This window comes from Otolemur garnettii, unplaced genomic scaffold, assembly GCF_000181295.1.
Source record: "Otolemur garnettii isolate 467f Iridium unplaced genomic scaffold, OtoGar3 scaffold00001, whole genome shotgun sequence".
NCBI classification, from domain to species: domain Eukaryota; kingdom Metazoa; phylum Chordata; class Mammalia; order Primates; family Galagidae; genus Otolemur; species Otolemur garnettii.
In genome coordinates, this window is record NW_003852396.1 from 47399088 (window position 1) to 47416880 (window position 17793).

At 46.9% G+C, this 17793-nt stretch overlaps 1 protein-coding gene across 2 annotated transcripts in view; it reads right to left on the reverse strand.

The window, feature by feature from the left end:
* PTPN5 (protein tyrosine phosphatase, non-receptor type 5) overlaps positions 1 to 10347 on the reverse strand; it is a 58433-nt gene extending 48086 nt beyond the window's left edge. The window contains exon 1 of one of the 2 annotated variants that reach the window (XM_003781165.1): positions 10177 to 10283. The gene's annotated coding sequence lies outside the window, so the exon portion shown is untranslated. Of the gene's footprint in view, positions 1 to 10176 lie in introns of both variants that reach the window. The other variant, XM_003781164.2, reaches the window with a different exon arrangement.
* Positions 10348 to 17793: the final 7446 nt, after the last annotated feature.

Below are 17793 nucleotides of genomic sequence, written 5' to 3' on the forward strand. Positions count from 1 at the left end.
TACTTGGCGGGAGTTCCCAAATCCTCCTCCACCATGAAATCAGCCTTCCCCAACCGCCATGCTCCCTCCTGCTTTTTAGTTTAGGTGTTCCCTGTTCTTCCCGCCTGGATGGGCCTCCTTTCTCCCCCCTGTCAAGCTTCCTGCTCTTCCACACCACCTCGGTTCAGGCCTCCTCCAGGGAACCTCTCCAGTGAGTTCAGTGCACACTAACCTCTCCTGGGGCTGAATTCTCTCCTTCCAGGTTCACCCCTATCCTGGGCTGCTCCCTGGGTCTTCTGTCCACAACTTGGGCTTCTACAATTTGCCCTCTTGGGGAGGGGCAAACAAGGCCCCCTTATATATCCTCTGTGGTAAGAAGCCTGGTGCAGAGGAGGAGAGATGGAAGGCGGGGCAATGTACCGCCAGCTCTTTCCTTTACATTCAGATTTAAATGAAAGATGGGAAGGGGAGGCCATGTGGGAGAAAAAGGAGGAAAAAATGAGTGGAAAGGAGAAAAAAGGAGGAAAAAATGAGTGGAAAGGAGAAAAAGGAGGGAAGGGCAACTGAGATTCAGGACTGGGGTCAGAGAGGACAGCACAGGACCACGATCCAGGCTTATGCTTTTAGGCTCTCTCCTGGGCCTAACATAGACTCCTCTTCAAAAACCCTTGGAACTCACCTCCTCCAGGCAACCTTCCTTCACTGATTCTGATCTCTTCCCACTGCCCTTGGCTTCCTGAGCTGAGCTACTTTGCACTCACTGATGTCACCTTTCCATGGCGCCAGGTTCCCTGGGGAAGTTTCAGTCTACATTTATCATCTGTAGTCAGAGATTAGACTATCTTTTTTGACTACCTTTCTTTTATCAGCTTCAGAGGGTGGTTTGGAATACATTTTGCACAGTTATTTTAAAATCCAGTTTGTCTCTGAGATAATCTTGAGGCAGAACCTGCCATCATCATATATCCATTTTTTACCATCAGGCCCTGTGCTGGGCCTGTGGGGGGTACAAAGATAACTAAGGCCCAGTCCCTGCCCTCCACTAGCATCCTGCCTGGTGAGCAGAGTAAGAAACGTGTGAAGTGCCCATGGGAACTGTCTAATGGGCCTACGCAGGAGGGCGCAAGGGAAGGGTCTGGGCAGGGGCTGGAAGGCTGCACAGAAGAGACCTGAAGGACACCAGAAAGGGCATTCCAGGTGGAGAACACTGCAGGGGCAAAGGCCTGGAGAGGCGAAAAGGTAAGGTGTGCAGGCACCTCCATGTGGCCAGAGGGTAGGAAGGAGGGGGATTCTCATCACACAGCAGAGGGCTTTATACACACCAGCCTAGGACACACTGATTTTAATCCACAGGCCATTTTTTGGAGGGGGAGTATGGCAGGCATTGTCACTCTAGTTGGCATTTAGAAATGTCTAGTGCATGGGATAGCACGATATGGATGGATCTCAAAAACTACTTCATGACCCAAAAGACCACATACTGTATGACCCCATTTATATGATGGTCAAGAGCAAACTCACCTATGAGGACATCAGGGGTGATGGAAATGTTCCCGTCTTGCTCTTGTTGACGGGTTATACAAGTTCATACAATTGGCAAACCTGACTGAATCTAACACTTAAGATCTGGACACTTGACTGCTTGTAAAATATACTTCAAAAATGTGTTGAGTATTGTTGGTTGTCACAATGACTGAAGGGTGCTACTGGCAAATGAATGGGATGAGCCAATGATGCCTTCACAGCAAAGAACTCTCCCACCCAAGGGTCAACAGAATCCCTGTTGAGGACACCACTGAGGAATGGAAAGGGCAGAGGGAACTGGTGACATCTGTGTTCAGGGGAGACATGAGTTTGGTAGTGGGCAGAGGGAACTGGTGACATCTGTGTTCAGGGGAGACATGAGTTTGGTAGTGGCAGGAACCCACAAGGTCCAGGCATCTTGGGACAGTGATGAGGCATTGAAAGTGGACACGTGATCTTCATCACCACTGCTGGGCCTTGTATTTGCCTAACTCCAGATCACTGGCCTGAAGCTGCCCAGGCCCAGGAGGTCCCTCGAAGGCAGCCCAGGCACAGAAGAGGATGCAAGCTAGCTAGGGAAGGATGGGTAGATGTCAGTGGGCGAAGGGAATGCTTTGCTGTTGGCCTTCCTGCCTCATGATAGGCACCAAGGATGATAAAAGTCATCACCTTCCTCTGAAGTGGAACCTCAGTGAGGTGAGGCTCCCTGAGAGTTTGAAGTCACTAGAAACAGGGCCAGATGCTACTGTTACTACCATAGAAAACCATTTTCTTAAATCATGGGCTGAAGAAGAGCACAGCCAACTTACACTAACATGCCCGATCCCTTCCTTCAGGAAGCCTTCTCTGCCCTCCACCTGGGCAGGTGCCTTCCTGTGCGCCTTTGCCCTCAACCCAGCCCCAGAGCACACTTACTGCCTCTGTCTGAATTCTGGCTCTGCCACTTACTTGCTCTGTGTTCTTGGCAAGTTACTTAAGTTCTCTGAGTCTGTTTCCTCACCTGCAAACTGTGGATAATACAAGCCTTCATTCAACTGTTATGAAGATTCGGTGAGATAACGCAGTAAGCGCTCAGTGCTTATTATCATCATAGCAATAACATGCATCAGCAGACCACTGTTGCCAGGTTACTTCCTGGCGCCCCCACTAGTGTGAGCACCTTGCAGGCAGGATCCTTGTGGCCATGTTGATTACTGAGGGTCCCGTGTCCACCACAGCGCCCAGCACAGTAAATACTTGCATGCATGAATGAATTCCACCCACTAAGATCTCTCCTGAGAGCTTTCTTTTTCCACCCACAATGCTTCTAAATCACAATAATTTTTCAGAAATGGAGGTTGGATTCATTTGTATTCTGCTCCCTCTTCCTTTCTTTCTACTACCTCCAAGGCCATGTAGAACCTAAATAAAATTTACTTTTTAGAATTAATAGCTTTTTCCTGGACCCTCTGCTACCAAGACTTCATTCAGTGGTCTTTTTCATGCTGGGGATAGAAAAATCCTTTAGAAAAAAAAATGTACCCTACACCTTTAAACCTAGAATTACCATATGATCCAGCAATGCCACTGTGAGGCATGCACCCCCAAACACTGAAAGCAGGAGCTTAGACAGTGACTAGCATGCCAATATTGATGGAAGCATTTACAAGAGCCAAAAGGTGAAAGCAGATGAATGGGTCAATAAAATGTGGTATTGAATATACTCAGCTTTAAAAAGAAATGTTGATACATGCTACAACATGGATGAGCCCTGAAAACATCAGCTCAGTGAAGAAGCCAGGCAAAAAAGGACAAATATAATTCCATTTATAAGTGGTACCCAGACTAGGCGAATTCATGGACAAAGAAGGTAGAAGTTACCAGGGGCCGGGGAAGATGAGGACGAGGAATTAGTATTTACAGACAGAGTGTTTAAGTCTCGGAAGATGCAAATGTTCTGGAGATGGGTGGTGGTGATGGTTGCATAACACTGTGAATATACTTAATGCCACAAAATTGTACACTTAAACATGGCTAAAATAGGAAATTTTGTGTGTATTTTGCATCCCAAACCCAACAAACACAATACTGGAAGGACTTCTTCTGAAATCGGGCAGCGCTGTACTCCCCTCGGCCACCGCCATCCCCAGTGCTCTGTGACCATGGCCTCTTGGCCTGTGATCCATCCCCCTCTCCATCTTCTCCTTGGCTCCAGCGCTGGTGTTCCCTGTTCCCTTTCTAGGCCAGGACCCAGGACTGTGACAAGGTCTCTTCCTTGCACGTCTTTCTAACCACGCTTGGTCCTGTCTAACACCCTGAGGATGCTTCAAATGGATGCCCCAAGACTCTAAGATGGAAAAGCCCTGTGTATGGAGATGCTCACTCCTGGCTATGTCCAATAATAAAAACATGGTTACATAAAGTATAGAAAAGTCACTGAGGATAGGAAGATGACGAGGTATGAAAAGAGAAGTTATGGTAAAATATTAAGTGAAAAATTCAGGATATAAAACTACATATGGACTGATTTCAACTAGTACAAAATACAGATCTACAGAAAAAATAGCATGGAACATACAAAATAATGACTATTCTTACCTGTGTTTTCTAGTATGGAGTTTGAATGTGTTATTTTTTACAATTATAATCTATTTTTTAAAGGTGGGGCAGATGAGGAAATGTACCTATTGTCAGAAGAATCTTCAGAGTCAATTCCAGATGTCCATGCACCACCACCATTAAAATGCACAGATCCCTGTGAACATCTTCCAGAGAGATTAGGGGAGGGGCAATTCATGTTGACTCTTAAGAAAGACATGTTGAGACTTGGTGTGTCTGATGACTGCAACCAACCACCTCACCACAAAAAGGGAAGGCAATTTAGGCTCTTTATTTTGCCATCCCAGTAACCAGGGGATGAGGCCATGAACAGTTTACCACTACAATGGCCTGAAGTTAGGAACTCCCACCGAGATCCTGTTCTCTTCCATATCTGCAAACTGCAGACCCACTGCATCTAGCTCAAGGGGATCCCCTTTCAACCCAACATGCTGCGACCCAAGTGTGGACAATGGAGTCACATTTGCTTCAAGGGGGACACAGGAAGGAGGGCGGCTTTTGTTGCATGTGTCTGAGCTCAGTGAGAAAAGCTTGTTTCAGTCTAACAGCTTGGGAACTTCTGAGCTTTGCTAGACATTAGGGGTCATGGTGCTCATTCCACATCTCATCAGATTCAGAAAAGATGGAGATGGCAGTGAAAAATGGGGCGGGGGGATCTTATTTTCCATAATAACCCAGCTTAACATAGGGAAGAGCTTTTTGGTGATAACACTGTTCAAAAACTGAAAGAGTTTTTAGGGTATTTTCTTTTCCCTTGAGATGACATGAGTTTCCAGTTTCTTTTCTTTTTTTTTTTTTTTGAGACAGAGCCTCAAGCTATCCCCCTGGGTAGACTGCCATGGCTTCACAGCTCACAGCTCACAGCAACCTCCAACTCCTGGGCTCAAGCAAGTCTCCTGCCTCTGCCTCCCAAGTAGCTGGGACTACAGACGCCCGCCACTATGCCCAGCTATTTTTTTTTTTTTTGGTTGCAGCCATCATTGTTGTTTGGCGGGTCCGGACTAGATTCGAACCCGCCACCTTAGGTGTATGTGGCTGGCGCCTTAGCCACTTGAGCCACAGGCGCTGAGCCAAGTTTCTAGTTTCTAGAGGTGACAGACCTATGAATTTAGAGCGAACTTGAACTAGGGAGCCCTGAGCTGAGATGAGGCTACGTCAATTTCCCCCTCACATGGTCCAGCCGGTTTTCCCATTCCCACTTGCAGAATGACTTAACCCATCAATTAGGGGCCTTAAGAATTTATACTTCTATAATTCTGCCCTCTCTGCCTTTTTGGGAATCTGTCAATTTATTGGAGATTATAATGCCCTGTCCTGAAAACACGGGCCTTTGTGCTAGAGGTGAGTTCTTTTAAGATCTCTATGAAGGAAACGGCTGAGGGCATGAGATACACAAGGGAAAATGTGACATGAAGCCAGAAGCATGTGCACTGGCCCTGGAAAGGAGATGAAGGAAGACCAAAAATGTCACCATTTTAATTGTTTTACCATCATTTCAGGTATGTTTTACTGTTTAGACTTAGCCAACTGCAGTGTTTATGTTATCAAGCCATTCTGAATACAATATCAGATTTCACTCAAGTTTTTAATGCTTGAATGACAACACACACATTCACGTCATCTCAGCTTCATCATTTTGATCATACTACAGCTTACTATGCCCTTATAATGCCATAATCTTTATCTCTGGTTCATAAAGCCTAAGACAGGAAGCCTCATACGTAAATGGTCATTTCCCACATTTGTTCATTCAACCACTATTTAGTGAGCCACTGTGGAGGACCAAGCTTGATGGGTTAGGCACTAAGACTACAAGGAGAACAGGACTCAGGCTCTCTTGGATTCATTGACGCCATGCCATTTCTCATTGCTCATGGCTATCAGCACCTATGTGACTGGCTCTCACAGCCTCTCCTACCTTTTTCCACACCCCTCCTCCCTTTTGCCTATCTCCCACAGCCACATTTGAGGCTCCCTGAAAACAAGCTATTCTTACTCCTTCACACTTGTGGTCTCCTCCTTACTTTAGTCAAGTCTTTGTCCAAAATACCATCTCCTCAAAAAAAATTTATTTAAATGTCTTCCTCTGCCCTTCCACCTGGTCACCCATCATCCTGCATTTTCTCCAGAGTACTGCTCACCCCCTGAACTATTTTATCTTTGCTTATGTTTTATTTTCTGTCTCCCTTGGTAGAGCTTGGGCAGGAAGTTCGTCTTTTCAGCAATGTATCCCCAGAGCCTAGAACAATCTGGCACATAACAGATGTCTATACAAATTTGGAGGATGAATGAATGAATGAAGGAAGGAACTGATTCTTCACAGTTTAGGGTGCTTGGTGAGCTGGCTTTGCTGGAGGAATCAGATCCATGCCCCACCCCCCTCCTCCCCCACTCCCCATCCTGTTGGGCTTTTTCTGTGAATGGCATCCTTGGCTACTTAGTCTCAAGCTTTGCCATCACTTATAACTCCCTCCCTCCAGCACCCACATCCAATCAGTTGCCAATTTGGGTGACACTGAGGCCTCTTGCATCAACTCCATTCTTACAACCACCTCCAGTTCAGACCCTCATTATTTCTCACCTAGACCATTGTCATCGTTTTCTACCTGGGCTTCCTGCCAGCAGGCTCTCCCCCTCCAATCTGTTCTCCTCTGGGCAGCCAGAGTGAGTTTCCTCATGGTCAAGTTTGATCATCATCTTCCCCATTCAAATACTAAAGACTGACTTCTTAGCTTGGCACTCAATTCTCCTTCTCCCCAGCTCCCCAACTGCTTCCAACCATCTTCCTAGCCTTCCTTCTTACAACTCTTCTTTTATCTTTTTTTGTTCCAAATGGAATAAATTGTTTTCCAGTTTCTGTACTATCCTGGAAGCCCCCATTGCCCAGCCATCCTCGGCTCATGCTATTTCTGTTCCTTGAAATACTTCCCCCCTCTTTCTTCTAATGTACAAATTATTCAGACCCAGATCAAATGTTACCTATCTTCTCCAAGAAGTCATTCCTGATCTTCCAGAAGAATAAAATCTTCCCTTATTCTCAACTCTTTTTTTTTTTTTGAGACGGAGCCTCAAGCTATTCCCCTGGGTAGAGTGCCATGGCATCACGCTCACAGCAACCTCCAACTCCTGGGCTCAAGCGAGTCTCCTGCCTCAGCCTCCCAAGTAGCTGGGACTACAGGCGCCCGCCACAATGCCTGGCCATTTTTTGGTTGCAGCCATCATTGTTGTTTGGCGGGCCCGGGCTGGGGATTCGAATCCGCCACCTTAGGTGTATGTGGCTGGTGCCTTAGCCGCTTGAGCCACAGGCACCGAGCCTATTCTCAACTCTTTTTAAGGGGTTCTCTGTCTCTTTTTTTGCACAACTGGGGGAACAGACAGGCAACAGGATGTGGAATAGAGAGTTCAGAATCTGGAGTCAGACCATCTGGAGGCCTTGCTGAGACTTTAAAGGTACCCTTAGGTAAGTTAAGGTCTTAACTATCCTATCTATAAAATGGGGATGATAACACAATTGCTATCAAAACTCTGTTATGAGGACTAAATATAAGTGCCAGAGTGTAGGAAAAACTTCTGACACTGAAGACTATTAAGTTATATCATGCTAAGATGCAAAATAACTGATAAACAAAAGTGCTGCTCCTCCCAGGGAGGTTTCATGAATGTTGTAAGCTGACTGAGCCCTAAGTACAGGATTATGTCAGTGGGAGAGGGATTTTTTTTTTTTTTTTTTGAGGAAGGAAGACATTGAGGCCCTAAAATCTCATGTCCTTGGATGATCTAAAGAAGGGAAGAAGTGGAGGTTATCTCCATAAAGCTAGGGCCCTAATAGTATTACTAGCTACCAGTTTCTGAGGTTTTTCTATGCCCCAGGCACTGTGCTAAGGGCACTACCTACACTATCTTTTTGAGGAATTATTCCCTCACAGAGTAGAAGAGGTCCACAGCAGTTACAGAAATAAGTGTTCTCCTTCCTTTCTTCCCAACCCCCTAACAAATAGTTCAAATCTGAATGATATCTGGAAAATCTCCATCCAATCATCTTATTTTTTTTGAGAAACTGAGACCCAGAGAGGTTATGAGCATTTACCGAAACTGTAGAGCCAGCAAAGAAGAGATTGGGCTTGGAACCCAGATCCCTTCACTCTCAGGACAGAAACCTCCACATGGCAAAAGCCCAGGGGCCACTAATCATTATGAAGTCCATGTAAGTGGCACCTCTTGGAGCACAATGTTATTATGTGGACTTCAACATCAGTGGTGGCCCCTGGAGTTACGCCACTTGACCACATTAGCTCTGCTCCACACCAGGCTGCTCACCCTACTCAAGAAGGAAGTTCTTAAGAAAGGAGCCTTCGGCCCCTGGAGTCTGAACACTGCCCTCCTTGACAAGAATACTATCTAGAGCAGTGGTTCTCAACCTTCCTAATGCTTCCTAATGCAGTGACCCTTTAATACAGTTCCTTATGTTGTGGTGACCCCCAACCATAAAATCATTTTCGTTGCTACTTCATAACTATGATTTTGCTACTGTTATGAATCATAATGTAAATATCTGATATGCAGGATGTATTTTCATTGTTACAAAGGGGTCACGACCCACAGGTTGAGAACCACTGATCTAGAGTCTCCTCAAAGGTGACTGACAGCATCCCTTCACCATCCACCTATGCTTGTGCTCCTTCAACATACCTCAGTGCACTCTCTCTGCACCAGACATCAGGCTCAGCTCTGGGGACACCCTGCTGCCCTTGAGGGAGTCCTGTGCTGAGAAACCACCTGAGCCTGGTATGGTTGTAACTCAAGCTTCCCCCGCAGCTTTGTCAGCAATACCAAGAGGCTTCACTTAACAAACACCAGGAAGGAAGAGGTGGCCTGGCATGAAGGACTGGGGGAACCCCCATGAAGGGATGACAGAAGGGGCCTGGCTGGACTAGAAGACCAGGGCCCTGAAAAAGGAGAGGAGAGTGACTGGGAGGGCATGCAGTCAGGTCAAAGTGGGGGGAAGGGGATGACTCCTTGAATGCCACATTACCTGGTCCAACTGAGGACACTCAGACCCAGGGACTCTTGGGAGGTTAAGGACTAACATCCCAGAATTTGATCTCTGGTCCAAGGCTTATTTCCCCACCCTAAATCCCAAAACTGGAGTGCTTGCATAAGAGAGGTCTCCATTGAGGGTGAATGAGGCAAATTAAAGGCCAATCAAATGAATGGCACCTGCCGCTTCAAGTGGGGGCAGAGCCATTACAGACTCACATGGTAAATACAGGTGAATTTTGAGGAGATTCCTTCCCCATTAAATCTGGGGGAAGGAAGTGGCTTTGACAGCCAGAGACCCTAGATTCTAATGAAGGCTTAGACACTAACTCTTTGATGATGACCTTGGTTAAGACATCTCACTGGGCCTCAGTTTCCCCGTCTGTAAAAGATGGGGTTAAATGAGTTTACAAGGTTCCTCTCCTTCTGACCTTTTAAGCCACGTGATCCTTGATAAGGAAAGTCCCTCCAAGGCTCTGACCAGGGCAGTCTCTGGGTTTTGCAGGAGTCTGGGCCTCATCCAGAAAAAAATCGGCATGCTGGGGGAGGGGAACGCGCCTGGCTTTTATTTTGAGGGTGGGTGGGACGCGGGTAGCTAAAGGGTCGGAGGAGCCGAAATGATAGGAAGGCTGGGAAGCGCGGTTTAGAGGCCAGCAGGCTGGCGGCGATTTCCAGCCTTCTTCCAGGGATTCAGACTCCGGAGAGCCGATGCAGGCAAGAGCCGCGCACTAGCCCCGGCCGCAAACTCGGACCCCGGACAGCTATCCCGCTCCCTCCCGGAGCCGCGCACGAGCTTCCTGGGGAGTGGCTGCCGCTCGCTCTCCGCTACCAAGCACCAAGCCCTGTCCCCATCGTTGGGGACCCCTCCCCCAGTCTGGGGGCGCTCTGAACCCCATGGGGGCGTGGCGGGGGCGGGCGCCGGTTCCTCTGCCTGGAAGGCTGAAGAAGGTCTCAGTTGCGGGGCAGCCTCGGGAGGGACCCGCGGCTTCCACCCTCCGACTACCCACACAAAGGCGCCAACGGAGGCGCCTCACTTACCGGCCAGAGCGGGCTCCGGGCGCCGGCGAGCGAGCGGGCAGGCCGGCGGGAGGCTGTGCGCGCGCGAGTGTGCGTGTGTCTGCGTGTGTCCCTGTGTGTCTCTGTGCCAATGTATGTGTGACGGGGGCCGCGCGGAGCTCTGTGCGTCTGCGTGTGCGGGGGCGTCCGTCCGTCGGTCCGTCCGCCCGGCGCTCCGTCCCGCGTTCCGTGCGCGCTCCCTCGCCCGACCGCCCTACTAAATGCGCTTCAGCTGCGGAGTCGCGGGCGCAGCCGCCGGGTCGGTTCTGCACTCCCAGGCCCCAGATCCACCCCGCCCCCGGCAGGCTTGCGCCGTTCCCCGGGAATTGCGCAGGGCCCGCGGGGCTGGGGGGTTGGGAGCTCCGGCAGCCGCCCAAGGCCCGAGGGTCTCGGATCACACATCCTCAACCCTTGACCCCATTGCAGTGGTCCCTCTTTTCCTCAGCAACTCTGTGCGGAGTCCCCGCAGCCATCGCGCCCAAGCCAGGGTTGCCTGGACAGGGAGGGCGGGGGAGTGAAAACACTGCATCCATTTCATTCATGATTTTTCTCTTCCTGGAAGCCCCAGGTCCCAGCTGTGCGGCTACGGCTACCGCCAGAGGGACCCCAGTAGGGTTGTGCGTGCCGAGCTCGGGGCGGGACAGACAGGCCCACAGAAGGGAGTAGGGGCAAGTGAGACAAAGGGGTCGAAACTGGGAAAGGAGGCGGTGAAAGGAGGGCATGCTGTGGCGTCCCCCGCACCATGCCCACACCTGAGCACACGGAGCGAGCGCATACCCGAGCGCACACAATGCTGGCTGCCCGGGACCGGTTCCAGGGCTCCGCGGAGGCGAGTGTTTTCCTACTTTTCCCTCTTAAGCCTCTAGGGGAATAACAGATAGTGGACACCCTCCCTGCATTGGGGTCTCGCTCTCCTGAAGTGCGTCGCTGGGCGCGCACCTGTTTTGGCTTTCTCGTGGGCTCCAGTTGCTCAGACGCGCAAAGAGCTGCCCATGCCCTCCACAATCCCGAATTCCCCAGGCTGCCTTCCACCTGGCTGGAGGTTCCCGACATTCCATCTCGATGGGGGCTTTTTGAACCTTTGAGCAAAGACTCCAAGCTCCATTTTTTACACGGGGAAGCGACACCGAACCACCACTTGGCTATCCCGGCTACCATCCTGGTTCCTACCACCATCCTCTTTTGCTTGGATTTCAGCCATAGCCTCTTTACTGGTCTCTCAGCTTCCACTCTTGGCCCCCTGCAGTTGATTCTCTACACAGCAGTCAGAGCACTCCTTTTTAAAAGCTCATTGTTCTTTACGGGAACTCCTGCAATGGTTCTCCATTTTATCGACGTGAAAGCCAAAGCCCCCATAATGACCTGCAAGGCCCTTCCTTCATGAAGTAGCTCTCTAACCTCTCACCTAACCATTCTCCCCATTCCTCCCACGCTATACTTACACTGGCATTTTATAATGCATTGCCAACATGGCAGCCACCTTGTGGCCTCAGGACCTTTGCACAGCTGTTCCTTCTGCCTAACGACTCTTCCCTCAGATAGTCACACGGCTCATTCCTTTACTTCTTCAATGTGTCGTCCAGGAGAGGTCTTCTGTGACTATCTTGTTTAAAATCGCAGGCCTATTTCCATTCCATCAATTGAGGTACTTAAGATCTGTATTTTGTATTTCCTGCTTATTAGGCTCATTGGCCTTTCACCGCTCCGTCGCCTCTTCTCCCAGTCCTCCATTCCCATCTAGCTGTTCCGTTCTCTAAACAAACGCTATATTTTCTCATCTCTAGGCCTTTGTTCATGCTGTCCTTTCAGCCTGGAATGCAATCCTCCCGTGTCTTGACTAACACCACCTCCTTCTTCATGGAGTTTTCTCTGATATTCTCAGGGACCCTCAGCCCTTATTATTTTCTGTCTGTTGTGAGATACCGGTTCCTTGTCTTTCCCCTCAGGTATGCTATGAACTCTTGGGAAGTGGGGCTGGGTATCTTCTTTCTCCCCAGTTCCCAGCACAGAATGCATTAGTACATGTCTGTGGACAAAGGGCACTGATTGGGAAGCCCTAGGCTGGGCCTTGATAGTCTTCTTTATTTTTTTCCTTGAGAGGGGCAAGAGCCCAGCTAGGTCTCTGTTACCCTCAAGGAGTTTCCCGTGAATGGGAAGTGAAGGAACAAATGGTAGATAACCAAGCCATTCTGCCTGGGCTGTATAGAAGTGTGGGTAGACATGTCAGCCAGTGTGCAAGGACCTGCTCTTCCTCTCTGGGAGTATCATCACCATCATTCGCATAAGGCTGACTTTCCCCAGACTGCATCATTGTAACAACAGCAGCTGCCATAAATGAGCACTTTGGTATGTGCAGGCCCTGTTCTGTGTGTTCTCAGTGCACTGCTCTGTTTAATCTTTTTTTTTTTTTTTTTTTCCTGTAAAGTTTTTTTTTTTTTTTTTTTTTTTTTAGAGACAGAGTCTCACTTCAGGGCCCTCAGTAGGGTGCCATGGCGTCACACAGCTCACAGCAACCCCCAACTCCTGGGCTTAGGTGATTCTCTTGCCTCAGCCTCCCAAGTAGCTGGGACTACAGGCGCCCGCCACAACGCCCGGCTGTTTTTGGTTGCAGTTTGGCCGGGGCCGGGTTTGAACCCGTCACCCTCGGTATATGGGGCCGGCACCGTACCCACTGAGCCACAGGTGCCGCCCGCTCTGTTTAATCTTAATGGCAACTTTGGGAGGTAGGCATTTTGATGTCCCTAATTTCAGAACAGTAACTAGAAAGAAAATTACTTACTTTAAATCACCTAAGGCATGTGCGTTTCAAATTCAGATATAGCCAGTTCTCAGCTTGTAGAATAGTGAATGCCCTTGTGGCTGATGGAAGGAAGGGGAGAGAGAGGGGATTAGAGAACTTCAGCAGTGTCAGACTGGCCCAGATTTTTGCCATCCCTAGTTCAGGAGTCACAGAGTTCATGGTACTCCAAGTGGAGTGGAGCCTCATGGGTTCCTGTTAGTGTTGCCTGCAGTGTCCTGTGGTGGTTGCCCTTTATTTTTTAAAAAAGTTTCAGATTAATATAAGGGTACATGTGATTAGGTTATGCTGTTTGTGTTTGTTGATAAAGGCCAAGTTGTAGATAAGCCCTTCACCCAGGAAGTGTGTCATATATCCTTACATTGTGCCCATTAGGTGAGCACTTACCCATTCCCCCTGCAATTGAATTTAATTATGTTTTTCTCTTGTGTGGTTGTACAGTTGTTCATCTACTAGCTTCATATTAGTATTTTATTTATCTATTTATTTTTGAGACAGAGTCTTACTCTGTTGCCCTAGGTAGAGTGCTGTAGTGTCATTATAGCTCTCAGCAACCTCAGACTCTTGGGGTAAGTGATTCTCTTGCCTCAGCCTCCCAAGTAGCTGGGACCACAAGTGTATACCACTAGACCTGGCTAGTTTTTCTATTTTTTAGTAGAGACAGGGTCTTATTCTTGGTCAGGCTGGTCTCGACTTCCTGAGCTCAAGCAATCCACCCTCCTTGGCTCCCCAGAGTGCTATGATTACAGGCATGAGCCACTATGCCCAGCCCATATTAGTATAAGGAGAATATTCTTTGACTCCATCCTGGTTAATACAAAAGATGCAAAGTCTCCATCTTTTCTTATGGATGAAGAGTATTCCTTGGTACACATATGCCATATATACCATGTTAGTTCATTCATAGCTTGAAGGTGTTACCCATTATAAAGGTAACTTTGGAAGGCCAGAGCTGCCTCCAAAACCTTCTGACTTGTGTGCTCTGGGTTCAAAGCCTAGCCTCAGCTGTCAGATGTGGGGAGTAATGCCCATGTCAAACGGTTATGGCAAGGAAGAAGTGTGATAATATTTCTAAGGTAGTAGGGGGCTCAAAAAAAATGATCATGTTCCATTGATATTGAGTTTCTGTCAGATAGGGATATACCTAAACTAGTCTTCTCACCCCATTTCTTCCCTGTACACCCCTCTGATTGAAGAGCATTACCTAAAGCATTACCTTTCCTTAAGGAAGGAAAATCTAGAATTTATTGAGGGCTTTAAAAGTATGCTAAATATGATGATTTCCTATATTTTCTCCTTTCATCTGCACAAGTACCTTAAGAGGGAGGAACTTTTATTACCAATGAGGAAGCTGAGGCGCAGAGAGGTCCAGGACTTTCCTACAGCCATAGAGCCCACCAATTAATGGCAGTAATGAGATTCTAGCCTATGTTTGACTCTGTTCACTTAACCAGCACCCTTCTCCCCTAACCCTATCACCATGGAAAGTGACTCTTTTGATTTCCTTTCTCTTTCTTGATGAAGGAGAGTTTTGTGAGGTCCATGTCAGTGAAACAGCTGTGAGGTTGGGAAGGTGTAGGAATCTTACTGGGTCATTCTATGTAACCTATTTTCTGTCTCTTGATGGAGGAAGAAAGAGGGGTCTGAGAAAGAGGTGGAGGGGGAGAGAAAGATGGTCTGAAAAACCAGAGAATGTCTTGTTAGTGGTTTTTGATGGACTGTTGGATATTAGAGTCAATATTTCTTGCTTTTGGCCTCACTTGCAATTCACTCTATTAGTAATGAAATGTTTTGCTTCAGCAAAAATGTTCCCCTATCCAGATTTTTATTTATTTGCTTATGTATTTAAACCCATCCCAATCCCCAAAGGATTTGAGGTAGCTTACCACAGGAGCAGAAACCATAAAACAATGTGAAAGTACCAATAAAGAATCAGGACCAAGGAAAATGTAAATAAACTTTGAGAGACAAGACTAAAGCTCAATAATTACAGCTGATTTTTATTGAGTTCTTCCTGTGTGGAAAGGAATTTGTGTACATTATTTCATTTAGTCCTTAAAAGAGTCCTGTGAGGTAAGTACTATTATTATCTTTCTTTTGAAGCATAGGGAACTGATGCTCAGGGTAATAAACATGCTGCCATAATCATTTAGCTAGTAAGTGGTCGAGCCAGTATTTGAATCTAGTTTAATACTGAAACCCATGCCTTTAACTGCTGACCTAGTCTGCCTCTCCCAGGGACAAAAGACCACAATTAATAGACCATAGGGGGCTCTAGTGTTCTGTGCTTTAGCCTCAAATTTGGTTCTGATCATCTTGGATGCCAAAAAAGCAAGGGATGCAGTCAGTTACATAGAGTAAATGTGTTTACATCTGTCAGGTTTTTGCTCAAGTGTTATTTTCTCATTGAGATATCCTGACCCCTCTCTCCTTACTGCAGGATTCTGCCTCTTCCCGCTCCCTTCAGGAGTCCCAATCTTTTATCTTTTCTTTTATGATGGCTCATTTTACCTTCTAACACTGGATAACTTCTTCTTAAACTGTATTACAATGTTGTGTATGTATATATTGTATATTTCTTAAAACATGCATTCTATAATATATCTATATTAATATATCTATTAATTATAAGTTAGATAACTTATCTAATATATTAGCTTTTTAAATGCCTGTCTTTTCCCACTAGAACACAAAGTCCACATAGGCAGGCACTATTAGCTTTTTTGGATCATTGATACATCCTAATCATCCTAATCATACATACAGGACGATGCCTGGTATTAGGTAGGTATTAATAACACTTTTTTTAAATTAATAACTTTAGTTGAATGGGGAGCAATATAGCTGAAGTGGAAAAGTATCACTTTTTTTGATAGCTCATACTTTCTTTCTCTTCCCTCATTTCTTTTCTCCTTTATCTCTATGCACGTTCATAAAGAATTTCAAGTAGCTCTAGAACTTAGGTCTAAGAACAAATCTTCAGGAGGGGTTTCTGATGGTAGACCCTTGGGGTTTGTGTCGTCAGGGACCTTCACGCTGTTGTTAGAGCAAATGGCTAAATGGGATTCATGAACCTAATTTGGGTGAGAGCTCAATTGCAAGCTAGATCTTATCCCTATGCCTAAATTAGCAAAGGTAATCCTTTCAGGGGGTCTAGAAATAATGGTCAAGTGTCATATCTCAAGGACTTGGGATTTAGAGTGGATGTTATGGGGAAAATAAAAAGCAGAGTTTTTTTTTTTTTTTTTTTTTTTTGTAAAGCAATTGATTTAAAATTGATTTAAAGGGTATTTTGGTGTTCCTAATAGCTCATGTCTGGAATCTAATTTCCTGGTGGCAAGCCTGAAGAGTGAAAAGCCAAGGACGTTAGCAAGGTTTCTTAGAAGAGAACCTGAGCTGAGACCAATTGCTGGGGTATATGCGGGTGGGGGAGCATGTAGTATGATCTTATGGGGCAGGTCATGGCTCTAGGCCAAGCCTCCAGGAGCTGCAGACACCAGCTTGTCAGCTCACGGTGAGGGCCAAGGTCGCCTGGCTGCTGATCCCAGAAAGAAACATTGGAAACACTTATCTCAGGACTAGTGAGAATCAGAGCTTTTTGTCTTCCAAGGTCATTGTTCTGGGCTCCTGCAAAGCGTAGTCATTTAGCAGACATTTTATTGAGGTCCTTCTCTGAACTAGCTACTGTTCCAGAAGCTGGGTACACATTAGAAAACAAGACAGCTTCCTTGTTCTCGCAGAACTGAGCTTCTAGTAGAACTGAGCTTCTAGTGGGGGCATCTGACAATGAGCCAGGTTAAAATAACAAATAAAAAGATAATTTCAGACAATGGTAAGTGCAATGAAGGAGAAAAAAAGAGGGTGAAGTGATAGAGAGTGAAGGTGGAGAGCTGCCACCTTCAATTTTGTGGTGGGTGATCTTTCGGAAGATTTTTCTGAATATCTGTTAGAGTTTATATCATTTGAACAAATGCTTTAGTAGGGGAAGAGCTTCCCAGGCAGAACTTTTTCTTCTGGGCACAGAAGGATAACAGAGTGAGAGGTGAGGTAGGAGGGGAGTGCAGGAGCCACACTGCACAGGACCTCAAAGTCCAGGGGGAGGAGTTTGGGGTTTATTCTAATGTTATGGGAATTTTCTATGTGGGCAGAGTGATGAGATCTGGATGTGAGCCGTGGGTATCAGAGCGCAGTGGAACCTTGAAAGGACTGAGAATCTCAGCTTTTTTGCTTTGGAAGGGCCCTCAACAGCTGCTTAGCCTAGTGCTTTCCAGCTGACTGTGTCTCAGAATTATCTGGGGAAACTATATAAAAATATGGGTTTGGAAGGTTCTGGCTCTGGAAAATTTAATTCAGTGAGACTGAGGTGAGAGTCAAGGTTAGAGACATTTCCTCAATAATTCTGCTGATTGGCCAGTGCTGGGGACAACCGTCCTGGTCAAGGAACCCCACATTTGGAATGGAATACTGAGATACGAGGAGGAGAAATGCCTTGTCTGAGGTCACACAGTGAGTTAACGGCTGACCAGTCGCCTGGCCCCAGAGCAGTGTACAATGACAGCTGTGATGGCCATTCCAGAAAAAGAGTTCCAAAATTGCTTTGAAGGGCAGACTAGGCAGTGGTGTTGGTGCATAGCTTCCCAAGGGGAGTACTTACTTTGAAAGTCACCATAGAGCTATTCAGCAATGAGATATGTAGTACTTTTTCTAGGATGAGTTTGTGAACTTAATCCTGTGACCTCATATGGTCAGGGGTCTCTGGTAACAAGCCATAGAAATGACCATTGGCTAACCTAGGCAAAGGA